Source organism: Oncorhynchus keta, chromosome 24 (assembly GCF_023373465.1).
Source record: "Oncorhynchus keta strain PuntledgeMale-10-30-2019 chromosome 24, Oket_V2, whole genome shotgun sequence".
Classification (NCBI taxonomy): Eukaryota; Metazoa; Chordata; class Actinopteri; order Salmoniformes; family Salmonidae; genus Oncorhynchus; species Oncorhynchus keta.
In genome coordinates this window covers 15,852,239-15,867,006 of record NC_068444.1, presented here as the reverse complement: position 1 = coordinate 15,867,006, position 14,768 = coordinate 15,852,239, and the positions used below count along the sequence as shown (strand labels likewise).

Below are 14,768 nucleotides of genomic sequence, written 5' to 3'. Positions count from 1 at the left end.
TGAAGAGAGAAAATAAACCAATGTTCACTGTTGTATAACTTTTGAAAACCCCAGGGCCAGGCAAGAAATTGAACAGTGTAAAAATAATTAGAACAGGTGTGAGCACAATGAGATGGAGGCAGAGACTGTTGACAAAGCAGTCCAACCATCTTCTTCTCCTCACACTGTGTTGAAAGTCAATTTAGAGTTTCCTCGGCCACTTCTTTTTGTCTCTCAGGCACAGGCACGTCACTAGGCGACGGAAAAGGGTGAAGAGAAGATTCAGATTCAAACCACTGCTGTATAAGCATGTTTTGATTCACGTGCCCTTGACATAATACATACTGAAAAATAGTGGCATATTTTGTTGAATATACATTTTTACACTGCATTCTGTATCTCAATAAAGAAGTTCTGGTTCTGTATATTGTAGATTCAGTGGTGATTTTCTACCATTTTACTGTCCTCAATGGCAAGACGATGGAGGAATATTTCTGCAATCTAATCCTTCACTGTTAATGCTGAAGGTGGCAGTTCCCACAGGATTGTTTGGTTATTTCAGGCAGTTTTTGAGGCATATTTCCATGGGCTTCAGAGACAGAGACAAAGCGAGGCAAAAATGTACTCCCCATTGTTCAGTGCTGGATGGCATCACTGCAAAGATTTTCAGCAGGTGAACAAACAATCATGTTTTAAGATGTTCAATAGAATATTTTAAGTAATGGTTCAGCCTAACCCAGTTCTATCCTCAACTGGTTGCATGCAGAGAATCTAGTGTGGCGACTTATTCCGTGATGATTTAATGCTGACTCACTCAGTTAACATCATGACACAAGCTCTGTAATTTTATGCAATGTATTACAAGGTTACATACATAACATATAAACCAACTATTAGTTGTGCAGATGCCTGAAAATAATCCACAATGAAATGTGTTGGTACGGTCTAACAACCCTGCGGTGATATAGAATACAGAACTGAAAATAGCAGTCTGTTACTACTTGATATGGGAGTAAACACGGCAAAGAATGACAAGACTAGTCTGCGGAAATGATGATGCAAAGTATTTGCTGTTGATGTGTATGGTTAGGCTATTGTTTAATAAGGTACTGCTTGAGTGGTAGGGATGTCAAACAAAATGCAGGATTAATGTAGACATACACACATACACCTCTTTGCCTATATTTCTGAAGAACACGTGCATCTGCATTTCTCCCCTCACAGTGGTCTCAGCTGGATGCTTTGATTCTTAATTACATTCTCACATTCAAAAAACAATCCATCTGATATGCAAGATGATTCCTTTGGAGTGTAACCCCCATTCCTATAAGCCTCTTCAAATTGTCCCAGTGGATGTCATTTTGTTGCCGGATATCATTATCTGTGTGATGCGTTAATTATGTCATTATTGATGCTCATATTTTGGTCAACATCCATTCACATTTTTGCATCATCTGGGAATTTCTTGGTTATGCCTTTTCAGTATGGTCACATACTAACTTTTCAGAGACAGTATTGTATGATAAATGAGAGATGGATTCATCTTTATACTTTTTGGATGTAACATTGTGTAACGACGTTCGTCTGTTGTAAGAAGAGAGTCAGACCGAAATGCAGCGTGTAGGTTACTCATGACTTTAATGAAAGAACGCGGTACATGAAATAACTGAAATAAGAAAACAACAAACGAAACGTGAAACTAATTACAGCCTATCTGGTGACTACTACACAGAGACAGGAACAAACACCCACAAAATACAACGCGAACTCAGGCTACCTAAATACGGTTCCCAATCCGAGACAACGAGAATCACCTGACTCCAATTGAGAATCGCTTCAGGCAGCCAAGCCTAACTAGACACACCCCTAATCATACACAATCCCAAATAATACAAACCCCAATACGAAACACAACATATAAACCCATGTCACACCCTAACAAAAACACAAAACATATAACATATAACCCCCCTAAGGTGCGGACTCCCGGACGCACCTCAAGAGCATAGGGAGGGTCCGGGTGGGCGTCTGTCCATGGTGGCGGTTCTGGCTCGGGACGTGGACCCCACTCCATTAATGTCCTAGTTCCTCCCCTTCGCGTCCTGGGATCATCCACCTTCTCCGCCGACCATGGCCTAATAGTCCTCACCCAGATCCCCACATAACTGAGGGGCAGCTCGGGACAGAGGGGCAGCTCGGGACAGAGGGGCAGCCCGGGACAGAGGGGCAGCTCGGGACCGAAGCAGCCCGGGACTGAGGGGAAGCCCGGTACTGAAGGGAAGCCCAGTACTGAGAGGAAGCCCAGTACTGAGAGGAAGCCCAGTACTGAGATGAAGCTCAGGCAGGTAGTAGGCTCCGGTAAATCCTGGCTGGCTGGCAGATCTGGAAGAGACCGGTTGTCGGGCAGATCTGGAAGAGACCGGTTGTCGGGCAGATCTGGAAGAGACTGGTTGTCGGGCAGATCTGGAAGAGACTGGTTGTCGGGCAGCGCTGGGCTGACTGGGAGCACTGGCGGCGCAGGGCAGACTGGGAGCACTGGCGGAGCTGGGCAGACTGGGAGCACTGGCGGAGCTGGGCAGACTGGGAGCACTGGCGGAGCTGGCCCGACTGGGAGCACTGGCCGCGCTGGACAGACAGGAGACTCCGGCAGGGCAGGAGAGGAGAAAGGCTCTGGCTGCGCTAAACAGGCGGGAGACTCCGGCAGCGCAGGAGAGGAGAAAAGCGCTGGCTGCGCTGAACAGGCGAGGCGCACTGAAGGCCTGGTGCGTGGTGCTGGAACTGGTGGTACTGGATCGAGGACACGCACATGAAGCCTGGTGCGGGGAGCTGCTACCGGAGGACTGGTGTGTAGAGGTGGCTCTGGATAGACCGGACCGTGCAGGCGCACTGGAGCTCTTGAGCACCGAGCCTGCCCAAGCTTAACTGGCTCGATGCCCACTCTAGCCTGGCCAATAGGAAGGGCTGGTATGTGCCGCACCTGGCTCTGCACCCGCACTGGAAACACCGTGCGCTCCATTGCATAACTCGGTGCCTGCCCGGTCTCTCTAGCCCAACGGTGAGCACAGGGAGTATGCGCAGGTCTCCTACCTGGCATAACTATTCTCCCTTCTAGCCCCCCCCCCAATACATTTTTTGGGGTGATTTTCCGGTTTCCAACCGCGTCGCCGTGCTGCCACCTCATACCTGCGCCTCTCCGCTTTAGCTCCTTGGGACGGCGATATTCTCCCGGCTGCGCCCCGGGTCCTTTTCCGTCTAATTCCTCCTCCCATGTCCAAATCTCCAAGTGGTGCAGCCTCTCCCACTGCAACTGCTCTTCACGATTAACATGGAGAGTAGGCTCAGGTCTGACTCCTGACTCAGCCACTCTCTCTCTGCGCTTTCCCCGTTACTTTCGGTTTTCGCTCTGCGCCGCCGTGCTTTCCTTTTCGACTCCATAAGCCTGTAGCCCTCTTCACACTGCTGAAGCGAATCCCAGGCGGGCGCCTGCACTCTCTCTGGGTCGGCCGCCCACCTGTCGATTTCTTCCCACGTCGTATAATCCATGCCTCTACCGTCCTCCTTTAGATTTACATTTACATTTAAGTCATTTAGCAGACGCTCTTATCCAGAGCGACTTACAAATTGGTCCTGCCAGTTTACACACTGCTCGGTCTGTGAGTGGTGGGTGTTTCTGTAACGACGTTCGTCTGTTGTAAGAAGAGAGTCAGACCGAAATGCAGCGTGTAGGTTACTCATGACTTTAATGAAAGAACGCGGTACATGAAATAACTGAAATAAGAAAACAACAAACGAAATGTGAAACTAATTACAGCCTATCTGGTGACTACTACACAGAGACAGGAACAAACACCCACAAAATACAACACAAACTCAGGCTACCTAAATACGGTTCCCAATCCGAGACAACGAGAATCACCTGACTCCAATTGAGAATCGCTTCAGGCAGCCAAGCCTAACTAGACACACCCCTAATCATACACAATCCCAATTAATACAAACCCCAATACGAAACACAACATATAAACCCATGTCACACCCTGGCCTACCCAAACATATAACAAAAACACAAAATACAATGACCAAGGCGTGACACATTGTAACATTCGGGGTTGCAGTCCATGTATGATTGACCTAAGACATCTCCTTGAGAGGAGTATTTCTCAGAAACCTCATGTGGCCTGCCATGCCTTTTTAATCACTGGGGCAACCATCCATTTCAGAGGATCTTTCTGTGTCATCATGGCAATGTCCATGAAGGCCCCCCTCATCATTTATCAAGGGCATATGATCAAGCCCATTCAGAATGACAATAAAATAGTACTTTGAAGCAGATATGACAGAAAACCCAAAGCTTCTGTTCTAAACAATCAGCGGTATTGAAGCAGTATACTGGAGCCCCAGGTTTATCTGGATTGCAGGTGGTGATTAAAGCTGTAAAAAAAGGTGATGCCTCTAACAATGTTCAGGTTGGTTTGCCCGACTACTAGCTAATGACATTAGAAAGAAATAGATAAGTACCGGTTTTAACACTGAATCTTAAACTATTGGTGGGAGGCCAGTGAAATAATATATTTTAAAAGTATTGAAGATACAGTTGAAGTCGAAGTTTACATACACTTGAGGAGTGTCATGGAGTCATTAAAACTTGTTTTTCAACCACTCCACAAATTTCTTGTTAACAAACTATAGTTTTGGCAAGTCGGTTAGGACATCTACTTTGTGCATGACACAAGTAATTTTTCCAACAATTGTTTACAGACAGATTATTTCACTTATAATTCACTGTATCACAATTCCAGTCAGAAAGCCATATGTCAGAAGTTTACATACACTAAGTTGACTGTGCCTGTAAACAGTTTGGAAAATTCCAGAAAATTATGTCATGGTTTTAGAAGCTTCTGATAGGCTAATTGACATAATTTGAGTCAATTGGAGGTGTACCTGTGGATGTACTTCAAGGCCTACCTTCAACCTCCGTACCTCTTTGCTTGACATCATGGGAAAATCAAAACAAATCAGCAAAGACAGAAAAAAATTGTAGATCTCCACAAGTCTGGTTCATCCTTGGGAGCAAATTCCAAACGGCTGAAAGTACCACATTCACCTGTACAAACAATAGTATGGAAGTGTAAACACCATGGGACCACACAACCGTCATACCGCTCAGGAAGGAGACGCGTTCTGTCTCCTAGAGATGAACGTACTTTGGTGCGAAAAGTGCAAATCAATCCCAGAACAACAGCAAAGGACCTTGTGAAGATGCTGGAGGAAACAAGTACAAAAGTATCTATATCTATAGGCCGCTCAGCAAGGAAGAAGCCACTGGTCCAAACCCGCCATAAAAAAAGCCAGACTACGGTTTGCAAATGCACATGGGGATGAAGATCGTACTCTTTGGAAAAATGTCCTCTGGTCTGATGAAACAAAAATAGAACTGTTTGGCCATAATGACCATCGTTATGTTTGGAGGAAAAACGGGGAAGCTTGCAAGCCGAAGACCACCATTCCAACCGTGAAGCATGGTTGTGGCAGCATCATGTTGTGGGGGTGCTTTGCTGCAGGAGGGACTGGTGCACTTCACTAAATAGATGGCATCATGAGGAATTGAAAATTATGTGGATATATTGAAGCAACATCTCAAGACAGCAGTCAGGAAGTTAAAGCTTGGTCACAAATGGGTCTTCCAAATGGACAATGACCCCAAGCATACTTCCAAAGTTGTGGCAAAATGGCTAAAGGACAACAAAGTCAAGGTATTGGAGTGGCCATCACAAAGCCCTGACCTCAATCCTATAGAAAATTTGTGTGGGCAGAACTGAAAAAGCGTCGCGAGTAAGGAGGTCTAAAAACCTGACTCAGTTACATCAGCTCTGTCAGGAGGAAGGGACAAAATTCAACCAACCTATTGTGGGAAGCTTGTGGAAGGCTACTCGAAACATTTGACCCAAGTTAAACAATTTATTGGCAATGCTACCAAATACTAATTGAGTGTATGTACACTTCAGACCCACTGGGAATGTGATGAAAGAAACAAAAGCTATAATAATTCATTCTCTTGTCACGAACATCGTCAGGGAAATGACCGGACCAAGGTGTAGCGTGGTGACCGTAGGACCAAGGTGTAGCGTGGTGACCGTAGGACCAAGGTGTAGCGTGGTGACCGTAGGACCAAGGTGTAGCGTGGTGACCGTACATTTCTTCATATTTTGAATGTAGCCAACAAGAAACAACAACACGCCCACCCCACATAACACCCTGACCTAACCAAATAGAGAAACAAAACGGCTCTCTAAGGTCAGGGCGTGACATCTCTCTACAATTATTCTGATATTTCACAATCTTAAAATGAAGTGGTGATCCTAACTGACCTAATACAGGGAATCTTTACTAGGATTAAATGTCAGGAATTGTGAAAAACTGAGTTTAAATGTATTTGGCTAAGGTGTATGTGAACTTCCGACTTCAACTGTATCTATACTTTCCCTTCAACTGTAGGTAGTATCACCTACACAACATTTTCTCTGAATTGGTAGACAATCTACTGCAGCTTTTCAATCCCAGTCACTTGTAAGGCATCACAACTGTTTAACATACAAATTCTGAGGTGGATAGCTGGTCAAGGTATTAGGGCCAGATGGGAATAGTGAAGAATATTCTTAACTTTAATAATAATAACTTTTATTCCCATGTGGCTTTATTCCCACCTTAGTTCCCCAGAGTGCTTGTGGTGTCAATGTATCATCGGCTTGCAGCTAATACGCTGGCTAATGTTGCAATGGGCTGATTATCTATTTTAAATTCAGTTTGGCATTATGCAAAACTGAATTGGCGATTCAAGATGATTTAAAGCCATATTCTGCCATATCTGTACACCATTAAATAGTGGGCCACCAATAAAAACATAAATTGATGGTAAAAGAGAGAAAGATAAATAATATATTGAAATATTTATGTTTAAGCTACCTTAGGTATGTTTGATGGTCGTATTGGAGAGGAAGTGACTTACAACGTCAGTGTTGCTCTGACTACCGCCCTTGTCTACCAATGTCATCTACATTCAGACCAACACAGTGCTACCCCACTGGCAAGAGCACACTTTACCACAGGCCAGACAGACACGTGGCAATGACTGGTCAGATCTGAATGACAATGTAAAGACATAAATCATGTCTGTTTGAATCGACTGAATCGTACACGGTGTCAGGGACAGTTTGATAGACAGCATTACTATTCCTTGAGCCAGAGCTTTATCTCTAGTAAATGAAACCTCTACCAAGTCCACTTTTATTTCCCCAGGCATATGGCTTTCTTGATTCTTCAACACAAAGAAGGCAGGAAGAAATGTCATTTGGTAATGACAATGAACAATGCCAAGACACCTTTTTGGGTGTCTATTTTCTCCATGCAAGCCTAGTTTTCCCCAAAAGTGGTTTGTTATGTTGAAACTTGATATAGAAATTGTCAGTCTGGTTGAGTACACTGGATCATTTCTCAGACAGGTTTGCCATCAACAACAGTCCCACACCATGGGACTGCCAGTTTCTAAATCAGGTGTCAAATCACTCCACCCGGGACATGCTGCTGTGCAAATCAAATGTACTTATGAAAGCCCTATCTGGAAAACCACTGTCTGCCGTTGATTGAATATCGGATATATTGAACATGGGAATTACCAATGTTGTTGTTAAGGAGCAACCTCTATGTATTGCAGTGGAGGCTGCTGAGGGGAGGACGGCTCATAATAATGGCTGGAACGGAGTAAATGGAATGACATCAAACACATGTGGAACCATGTGTTTTATGTATTTGATACCATTCGACCTCTTCCGCCCCAGCCATTAGCACAAGCATGTACTCCCAAAGTAAGGTGCCACCAGCCTCTGGTGATGTATTGTAGTGCGGCCAATAATTTCACTACACCAAAGGGGTGATTCGCAACTCCAGCCCTCCAGTACCCCCAACAGCACATATACAGTTGAAGTCAGAAGTTTACATACACTTAGGTTGGAGTCATTAAAACACATTTTTCAACCACCCCACAAATTTCTTGTGTACAAACTATACTTTTGAAAAGTTGGTTAGTACATCTACTTTGTGCATGACACAAGTCATTTTTCCAACAATTGTTTGCAGACAGATTATTTGACTTATAATTCACTGTATCACAGTTTCAGTGGGTCAGAAGTTTACATACATTAAGTTGACTCTGCCTATAAACAGCTTGGAAAATTCCAGAAAATTATGTCATGACTTTAGAAGCTTCTGATAGGCTAATTGACATCATTTGAGTCAATTGGAGGTGTACCTGTGGATGTACTTCAAGGTCTACCTTCAACCTCAGTGCCTCTTTGCTTGACATCATGGGAAAATCAAAACAAATCAGCAAAGACAGAAAAAAATTGTAGATCTCCACAAGTCTGGTTCATCCTTGGGATCAAATTCCAAATGGCTGAAAGTACCATGTTCATCTGTACAAACAATAGCACGCAAGTGTAAACACCATGGGACCACGCAACCGGCATACCGCTCAGGAAGGAGACGCGTTCTGTCTCCTAGAGATGAACGTACTTTGGTGCGAAAAGTGCAAATCAATCCCAGAACAACAGCAAAGGACCTTGTGAAGATACTGGAGGAAACAGGTACAAAAGTATCTATATCCAAGGTAAATGAGTCCTATATCGACATAACCTGAAAGGCGTCTCAGCAAGGAAGAAGCCATTGCACCAAATCCGCCATAAAAAAGCCAGACTACGGATAGCAACTGCACATGGGGATAGAGATTGTACTTTTTGGAAAAATGTTCTCTGGTCTGATGAAACAAAAATAGAACTGTTTGGCCATAATGACCATCGTTATGTTTGGAGGCAAAAGGGGGAGGCTTGCAAGCCGAAGACCACCATCCCAACCGTGAAGCACGGGGGTGGCAGCATCATGTTGTTGGGATGCTTTGCTGCACGAGGGCCTGGAACACTTCACAAAATAGATGGCATCACGAGGAATCGAAAATTATGTGGATATATTGAAGCAACATCAGTCAGGAAGTTAAAAGCTTGGTTGCACATGGGTCTTCCAAATGGACAATGACCCTAAGCATACTTCCAAAGTTGTGGTAAAATGGCTTAAGGTCAACAAAGTCAAGGTATTGGAGTGGCCATCACAAAGCCCTGACCTCAATCCTATAGAACATTTGTGGGCAGGACTGAAAAAGCGTGAAAAAGCGTGTGCGAGCAAGGAGGCCTACAAACCTGACTCAGTTACATCAGCACTGTCAGGAGGAATGGGACAAAATTCACCCAACTTATTGTGGGAAGCGTGTGGAAGCCTACCCGAAACGTTTGACCCAAGTTAAACCATTTAAAGACAATGCTGCCAAATACTAATTGAGTGTATGTAAACTTCTGACCCACTGGGAATGTGATGAAAGAAGTAAAAGCTGAAATAAATCATTATCTCTACTATTATTCTGACATTTCACATTCTTAAACTAAAGTGGTGATCCTAACTGACCCAAGACAGGGAATTTTTACTAGGATTAAATGTCAGGAATTGTGAAAAACTGAGTTTAAATGTACTTGTCTAAGGTGTATGTAAACTTCCGTCTTTATCTGTATTTGCTGTATCCCCAGACAAAAACACCTGATTCAACTCGTCAAGGACATGATTAGCTGACAAGTAGAATCAGGTGTGCTTGTCTGCGGCTCCAACAAAAATATTAACTGTCGGTACTGGAGGACCGGGTATGAGAAACTGCACTTTAGGACTTATGCAAATGTTTGCACCAACTCAATACAGTTAAAATTACAGACTAATTAGCCATCCCTTGAAGAAAGGGAGTTTTCAAACGGAACCTTTCAAACGGGAGTTATTGTAATAGGTTTTGGTGAGCAAACGACTATTAAACCATGATCATGATAGATGTTTATGCTCACCATGCAAATGTGATCACAGGTCTTTAATCTTATATTAAAAGGCTGCTAGAATAAATTTTATGCTTGAATGAGACTACTTCCTTTTATTTTGGCCAATAATTGCTTTTCTCTAATAATTGAAAGTGAATAGTTGCTATATAGATGCCAAGGCCCCTGGGGTAAGTCAAAGACAGAGGCAGAGGATGAACCAGCAATTAATGATGAAGTACAAAAAGTACAAGACTGTAGTCTTTCAGTACAACGCCACATTTCAACTGAGTAATGTGCTGATTGTCAACCCCTATTTCAATGCAGAAAATGAATGGATTTACTGGCACAGTGAGAACTCTTGACCATCCCTATCCAGTTAGATATCCAACACAATTGATCTGTTGGTTGTACACTGCATATAATATAAAAAGAAGGCAGGCTCTGAAAGATGGCCTAATTTCAAACATGATCCAGTGTAGCTCAATGTGTACACACAGGCTTGTTCATCCAGTATCAATACATGCCACTTGAACTCACTCTAACCTCAGTGATTAATGGTACCATGGATGGATTTATAGTTTCAGAGGAAGCGAAGTACTGCACCTTAAATTATGTACCAGATGGGGATCTGTGAAACTCACTCCTGAGCTTGAAGTGTCCCCCCTTGCATTGGCGAATAGCTAGGTTTTTGGTGGCTCGACAGATAAGACGCTTTAGGAGAGCGGTTATGTCTGTTTGCGAGGCAGTGGTCCTGAGTTCCAGCCTTGGTACTGTATAAGCCGGATCAGTGGGAAGCGGTACTCGCTAAGCAAGCAGCGTGATGTTCTTTTCAATGGTGCCAAGTGATCTGCAGTTGTGCTCAGCTCAACACTGTGCTGTGAGTTTGGGGGGTGAATGTAGCAGATCTGTGAAACTCACTCCTCAGCCTGCGTGGGAGGTGCCCTTTTTTTAAGCACCTGTAGGGCCCTATAAAATCTGCTATGCGGAGAACGCTGACGGAATCACACAATCCAGACATAAAAAATGGAATTCAACAATACACCATTTTTATTGATCTTAGTAGGGAATTAACTAAATGCATTGAAAATTAATACATTTTTGCAAGTTTATCAGAATGTATCAGTGGTTGGTATTTCCTGCAACTTTCTGAAGAGGCAATGAGAATTCTCCTTCTGTGTATGTGCAGTGCAGTGTGCGCGTCCACCACATAGTGTAGCGGTTGTTTTATTTTTTATTTTTTACATAAAACAATACACATTTCTAAAAACCTGTCTTCGCTTTGTCATCATGGGGTATTGTGTGTAGATTGATGAGGAATTTTTTTAATTTGATCAATTTTAGAATAAGGCTGTAACATGAAAAAAGTCAAGGGGTCTGAATACATTCTGAAGGCACTGTATATATATTTACCAAAGAATTATGATTGGAAATTATGCAGAAAATTACATTGATGGAAGCTACAATCTATCTGCAATATTAAAGTTGATACAACTTATTATTAATAAATAATAATAGCTAGGTGAGACAACAACATTTCACAATAGTAGCACGTACATTATAAGCAGTCAATGCTACAGGCGAAAGACAAGTGCCTTTTTTCTCTCTCTATTTCCCCTGTCTTTTAAAAATGTTTTTTTTTAACATAAAATGGAATATGGGATGTTTCTCAGAACTGCTGCTGTATGCATATCAGGATTACTTGGATTAACAACCAGGTTTTAACAGGCATATTCGACACATATGATTGTTCCTATTGTGCTGGTTAATGTATTCTACGTGATCAAGTGACAGTGGGTCTAAATTCAATCAAAGCTGGTAACTGGGCTGCCGAGATAATGCTTCACCTACTTTCTTTTTGTAATTCAGACAAAAATGCAAACCACAAAAATTCAGAATCATATGCTTGTGCTAAATATTCTGTTAGATTATTGTATAACACTCTATGGGATAAAGGGGGAAGCAGTCTCTCTGTTATTAAGGCATTTCAAAGATGCATTGGGAATGATATTATCTGTGAGGGTCATGTTGATATCATGGTTTTATGCCATCTTGCACTCAAGTATGATCACTGGAGTGATGTACACAATATATACAAAAGTATGTGGACATTAAATGGTTATCTTTGTCACTCTGTTGCTGATGGCTGTAAAACACCCAGTGGGATGACACCATATAATTATACACTAATTATGTATGCACGCCTTCAAATTAGTGGATCCGGCTATTTCAGCCCCACCCTTTGCTGACAGGTGAATCAAATCGAGCTCACAGTCATGCAATCTCCATAGACAAACATCGAAGAGCTCAGTGACTTTCAACATGGCACTGTCATAGCATGCCACCTTTCCAACAAGTAAGTTTGTCATATTTCTGCCCTGCTAAAGCTGCCGCGGTCAACTGTAAGTGGTGTTTTTGTGAAGTGGAAATGTCTAGGCGCAGCACCAGCTCAGCCGCTAAGTGGTAGGCCACACAAGTTCACAGAACAGGACCGCCGAAGCGCGTAGCATGTAAAAATCGTCTGTCCTTGGTTGCAACACTCACTACCGAGTTCCAAACGGACTCTGGAAGCAACGTCAGCAAAATAACTGTTTGTCCGGAGCTTCATGAAATGGGTTTCCAGGGCCGAGCAGCAGCACACAAGCATAAGATCCCCATGCGCAATTCCAAGCATCGGCTGGTGTGGTGTAAAGCTCGCCACCTGTGGACTCTGGAGCAGTGAAAAACGCATTCTCTGGAGTGATGAATCACACTTCACCACCTGGCAGTCCGATGGACAAATCTGGGTTTGGCGGATGCCAGGATTATGCTACCTGCCCCAATGCATAGTGCCAACTGTAAAGTTTGGTGGAGGAGGAATAATGTTCTGGGGCTGGTTTTCATGATTCCTTAGTTAAAGGGAAGGGAAACCTGCACAGAGCCCTGACCTCACCCCATCGAACACCTTTGGGATGAATTAGAATGGCAACTGAGAGCCAGGCCTAGTCGCCCAACATCAGTGTCCATCCTCACGATTGTTCTTGTGGCTGAATGGAAGTCTCCGCAGCAATGTTCCAACATCTAGTGGAAAGCTTTCCTAGAAGAGTGGATCTGTTGTTATAGCAGCAAAAAGAGGGGACCAACTCCATAACAATGCCCATGGTTTTGGAATGAGATGTTCGACGAGCAGGTACATTTCTTAATTTGGAAAATATTTTTTAAACTATATTGTATTTTTATTGAATAGGAGAGACAGAGGTAAAAGGTAAGAGTGAAAGAGGATTCAAACCCATGCTGGCAGTGGCACGTAGTACATGTCCTCCAGAGGCAGCTTAGACTGCTAGACCACCCTAGGCCATGATCAGTTAAGTTTCTTTGAGCCCTGCAGTTGAGTGAAATTTGCAAAGATGGAGGATATTGCTGCAATAACCACACTAATGGAAGTGTGTGCCCTTGAGAACACACATTTGTCCCTTTAATGACAGGAAAAGTCGATTTTGTTGAGACAACGTAGCGAAGGGATTGCTAGGGTTGTCATAATGAAATATATTTATGGTTATTTTCCAATTATTTAATGTTGCAGGCTTGTAAATATTGTTACAAACTCTATTTGCATAGTGTTCCCCAATCCTATCCAGTCTATCAGAGGAGGTTGGTAGCACCTTAATTGGGGAGGATGGGCTCGTGGAATGGTATCAAATACATCAAACACATGGTTTCCATGTGTTTGATGCCATTCCATTCGCTCCTTTCCAGCCAATATTATGAGCCGTTCTCCCCTCAACAGCCTCCACTGCTGTCTATCTCTGGGTAACAGGGTTGACCTATTATGCTCGACCTACTCAGTTTTCCACCAGAAAACACCAGAAAATGGCCACAAAGAGTTGAAGTAACTCACCTGCTTTTATACTATGATTTGACTATTAGATGTTCCTTTAGAAAAAAAAATGTAAGGAATGGTTTCATCATATTAAAACAAAAGTTCAGTTCACATGACTGGGTTGACCTTAAAACGAGGGACAGTGCTTGTTATCTGTTTTACCATGAGATTATTTATTTCATCACATGAAATCTTCCTTTTCCTCTCTCTGTCACTCTCCTTCTCTCTGTCACTCTCCTTCTCTCTGTCTCTCTCTGTCTCTCTCTGTCTCTCTCTCTCTCTCTCTCTCTCTCTCTCTCTCTCTCTCTCTCTCTCTCTCTCTCTCTCTCTCTCTTTCTCTTCCTCTCACTGTCTCTCATCTCTCTCTCTGCCTCTGCCTTTCTCTTCCTCTCTCTGTCACTCTCTCTCTCTGCCTCTCTCCTCTCTCTCTCTCTCTCTCTCCCTTCCTCTCGCTGTCTCTCTCATCACTCTCTCGCTGCCTCTCTCTCTGCCTTTCTCTCTCTCACTCTTCCTCTTTCTATCTATTTCTCTCTCACTCTTTATATCTCCCTATGCATTAACCTGTCCATTAATCCAACTTCTTAGGGCATTTGATCTCTTTCATATACAAAATGTGTTTCACATGTTCAAATAAGAGTGCCTGCACAGTCATCTTCATAAAACCTTCCCTGGCGTTCCTACATTAATATTTTTGAGTTGAATGCTTTTGAAATATGAAAATTACCCCACTTTGTTTGAACAGCTCCTGTGACCAGTGTAGCATCATGCAGAGACAAATGCTGGACTTATTTTGCCTCATGCTTTAATTAATCAACTTGTCATCTTCATTAGTTTATGCAATTTTAAGCTTTCCATAATCTTTCCCCCCAAAATGAGCCACAGAGACCTTGAGTTTCAAGTTGAGCATTCAGGAATAGCCCTTGCTGTCTTCATGTCCATGCGTATAGGTTTAGAGTGATTAAGCTTAATTTAATTTGACAGTATAGATAATGGGTATTATTTTGACAATGCCAACAACAGCTGTATCGTTTCAT

The 14,768-nt window shown here is 43.0% G+C and overlaps 1 protein-coding gene and 1 long non-coding RNA gene across 2 annotated transcripts in view; one reads left to right on the top strand and one right to left on the bottom strand.

Annotated features, from left to right (window-relative positions):
* Positions 1–14,768, top strand: part of LOC118402753 (CUB and sushi domain-containing protein 1-like) — a 439,121-nt gene that overhangs the window by 157,036 nt on the left and 267,317 nt on the right. The window lies entirely within an intron of this gene.
* On the bottom strand, positions 1,601–4,054 carry LOC127911391 (uncharacterized). Its single transcript, XR_008078174.1, has 2 exons — positions 3,896–4,054; positions 1,601–1,793 (listed from the first exon to the last, which is right to left on the bottom strand). It is a non-coding gene; the product is annotated as an uncharacterized LOC127911391 (long non-coding RNA).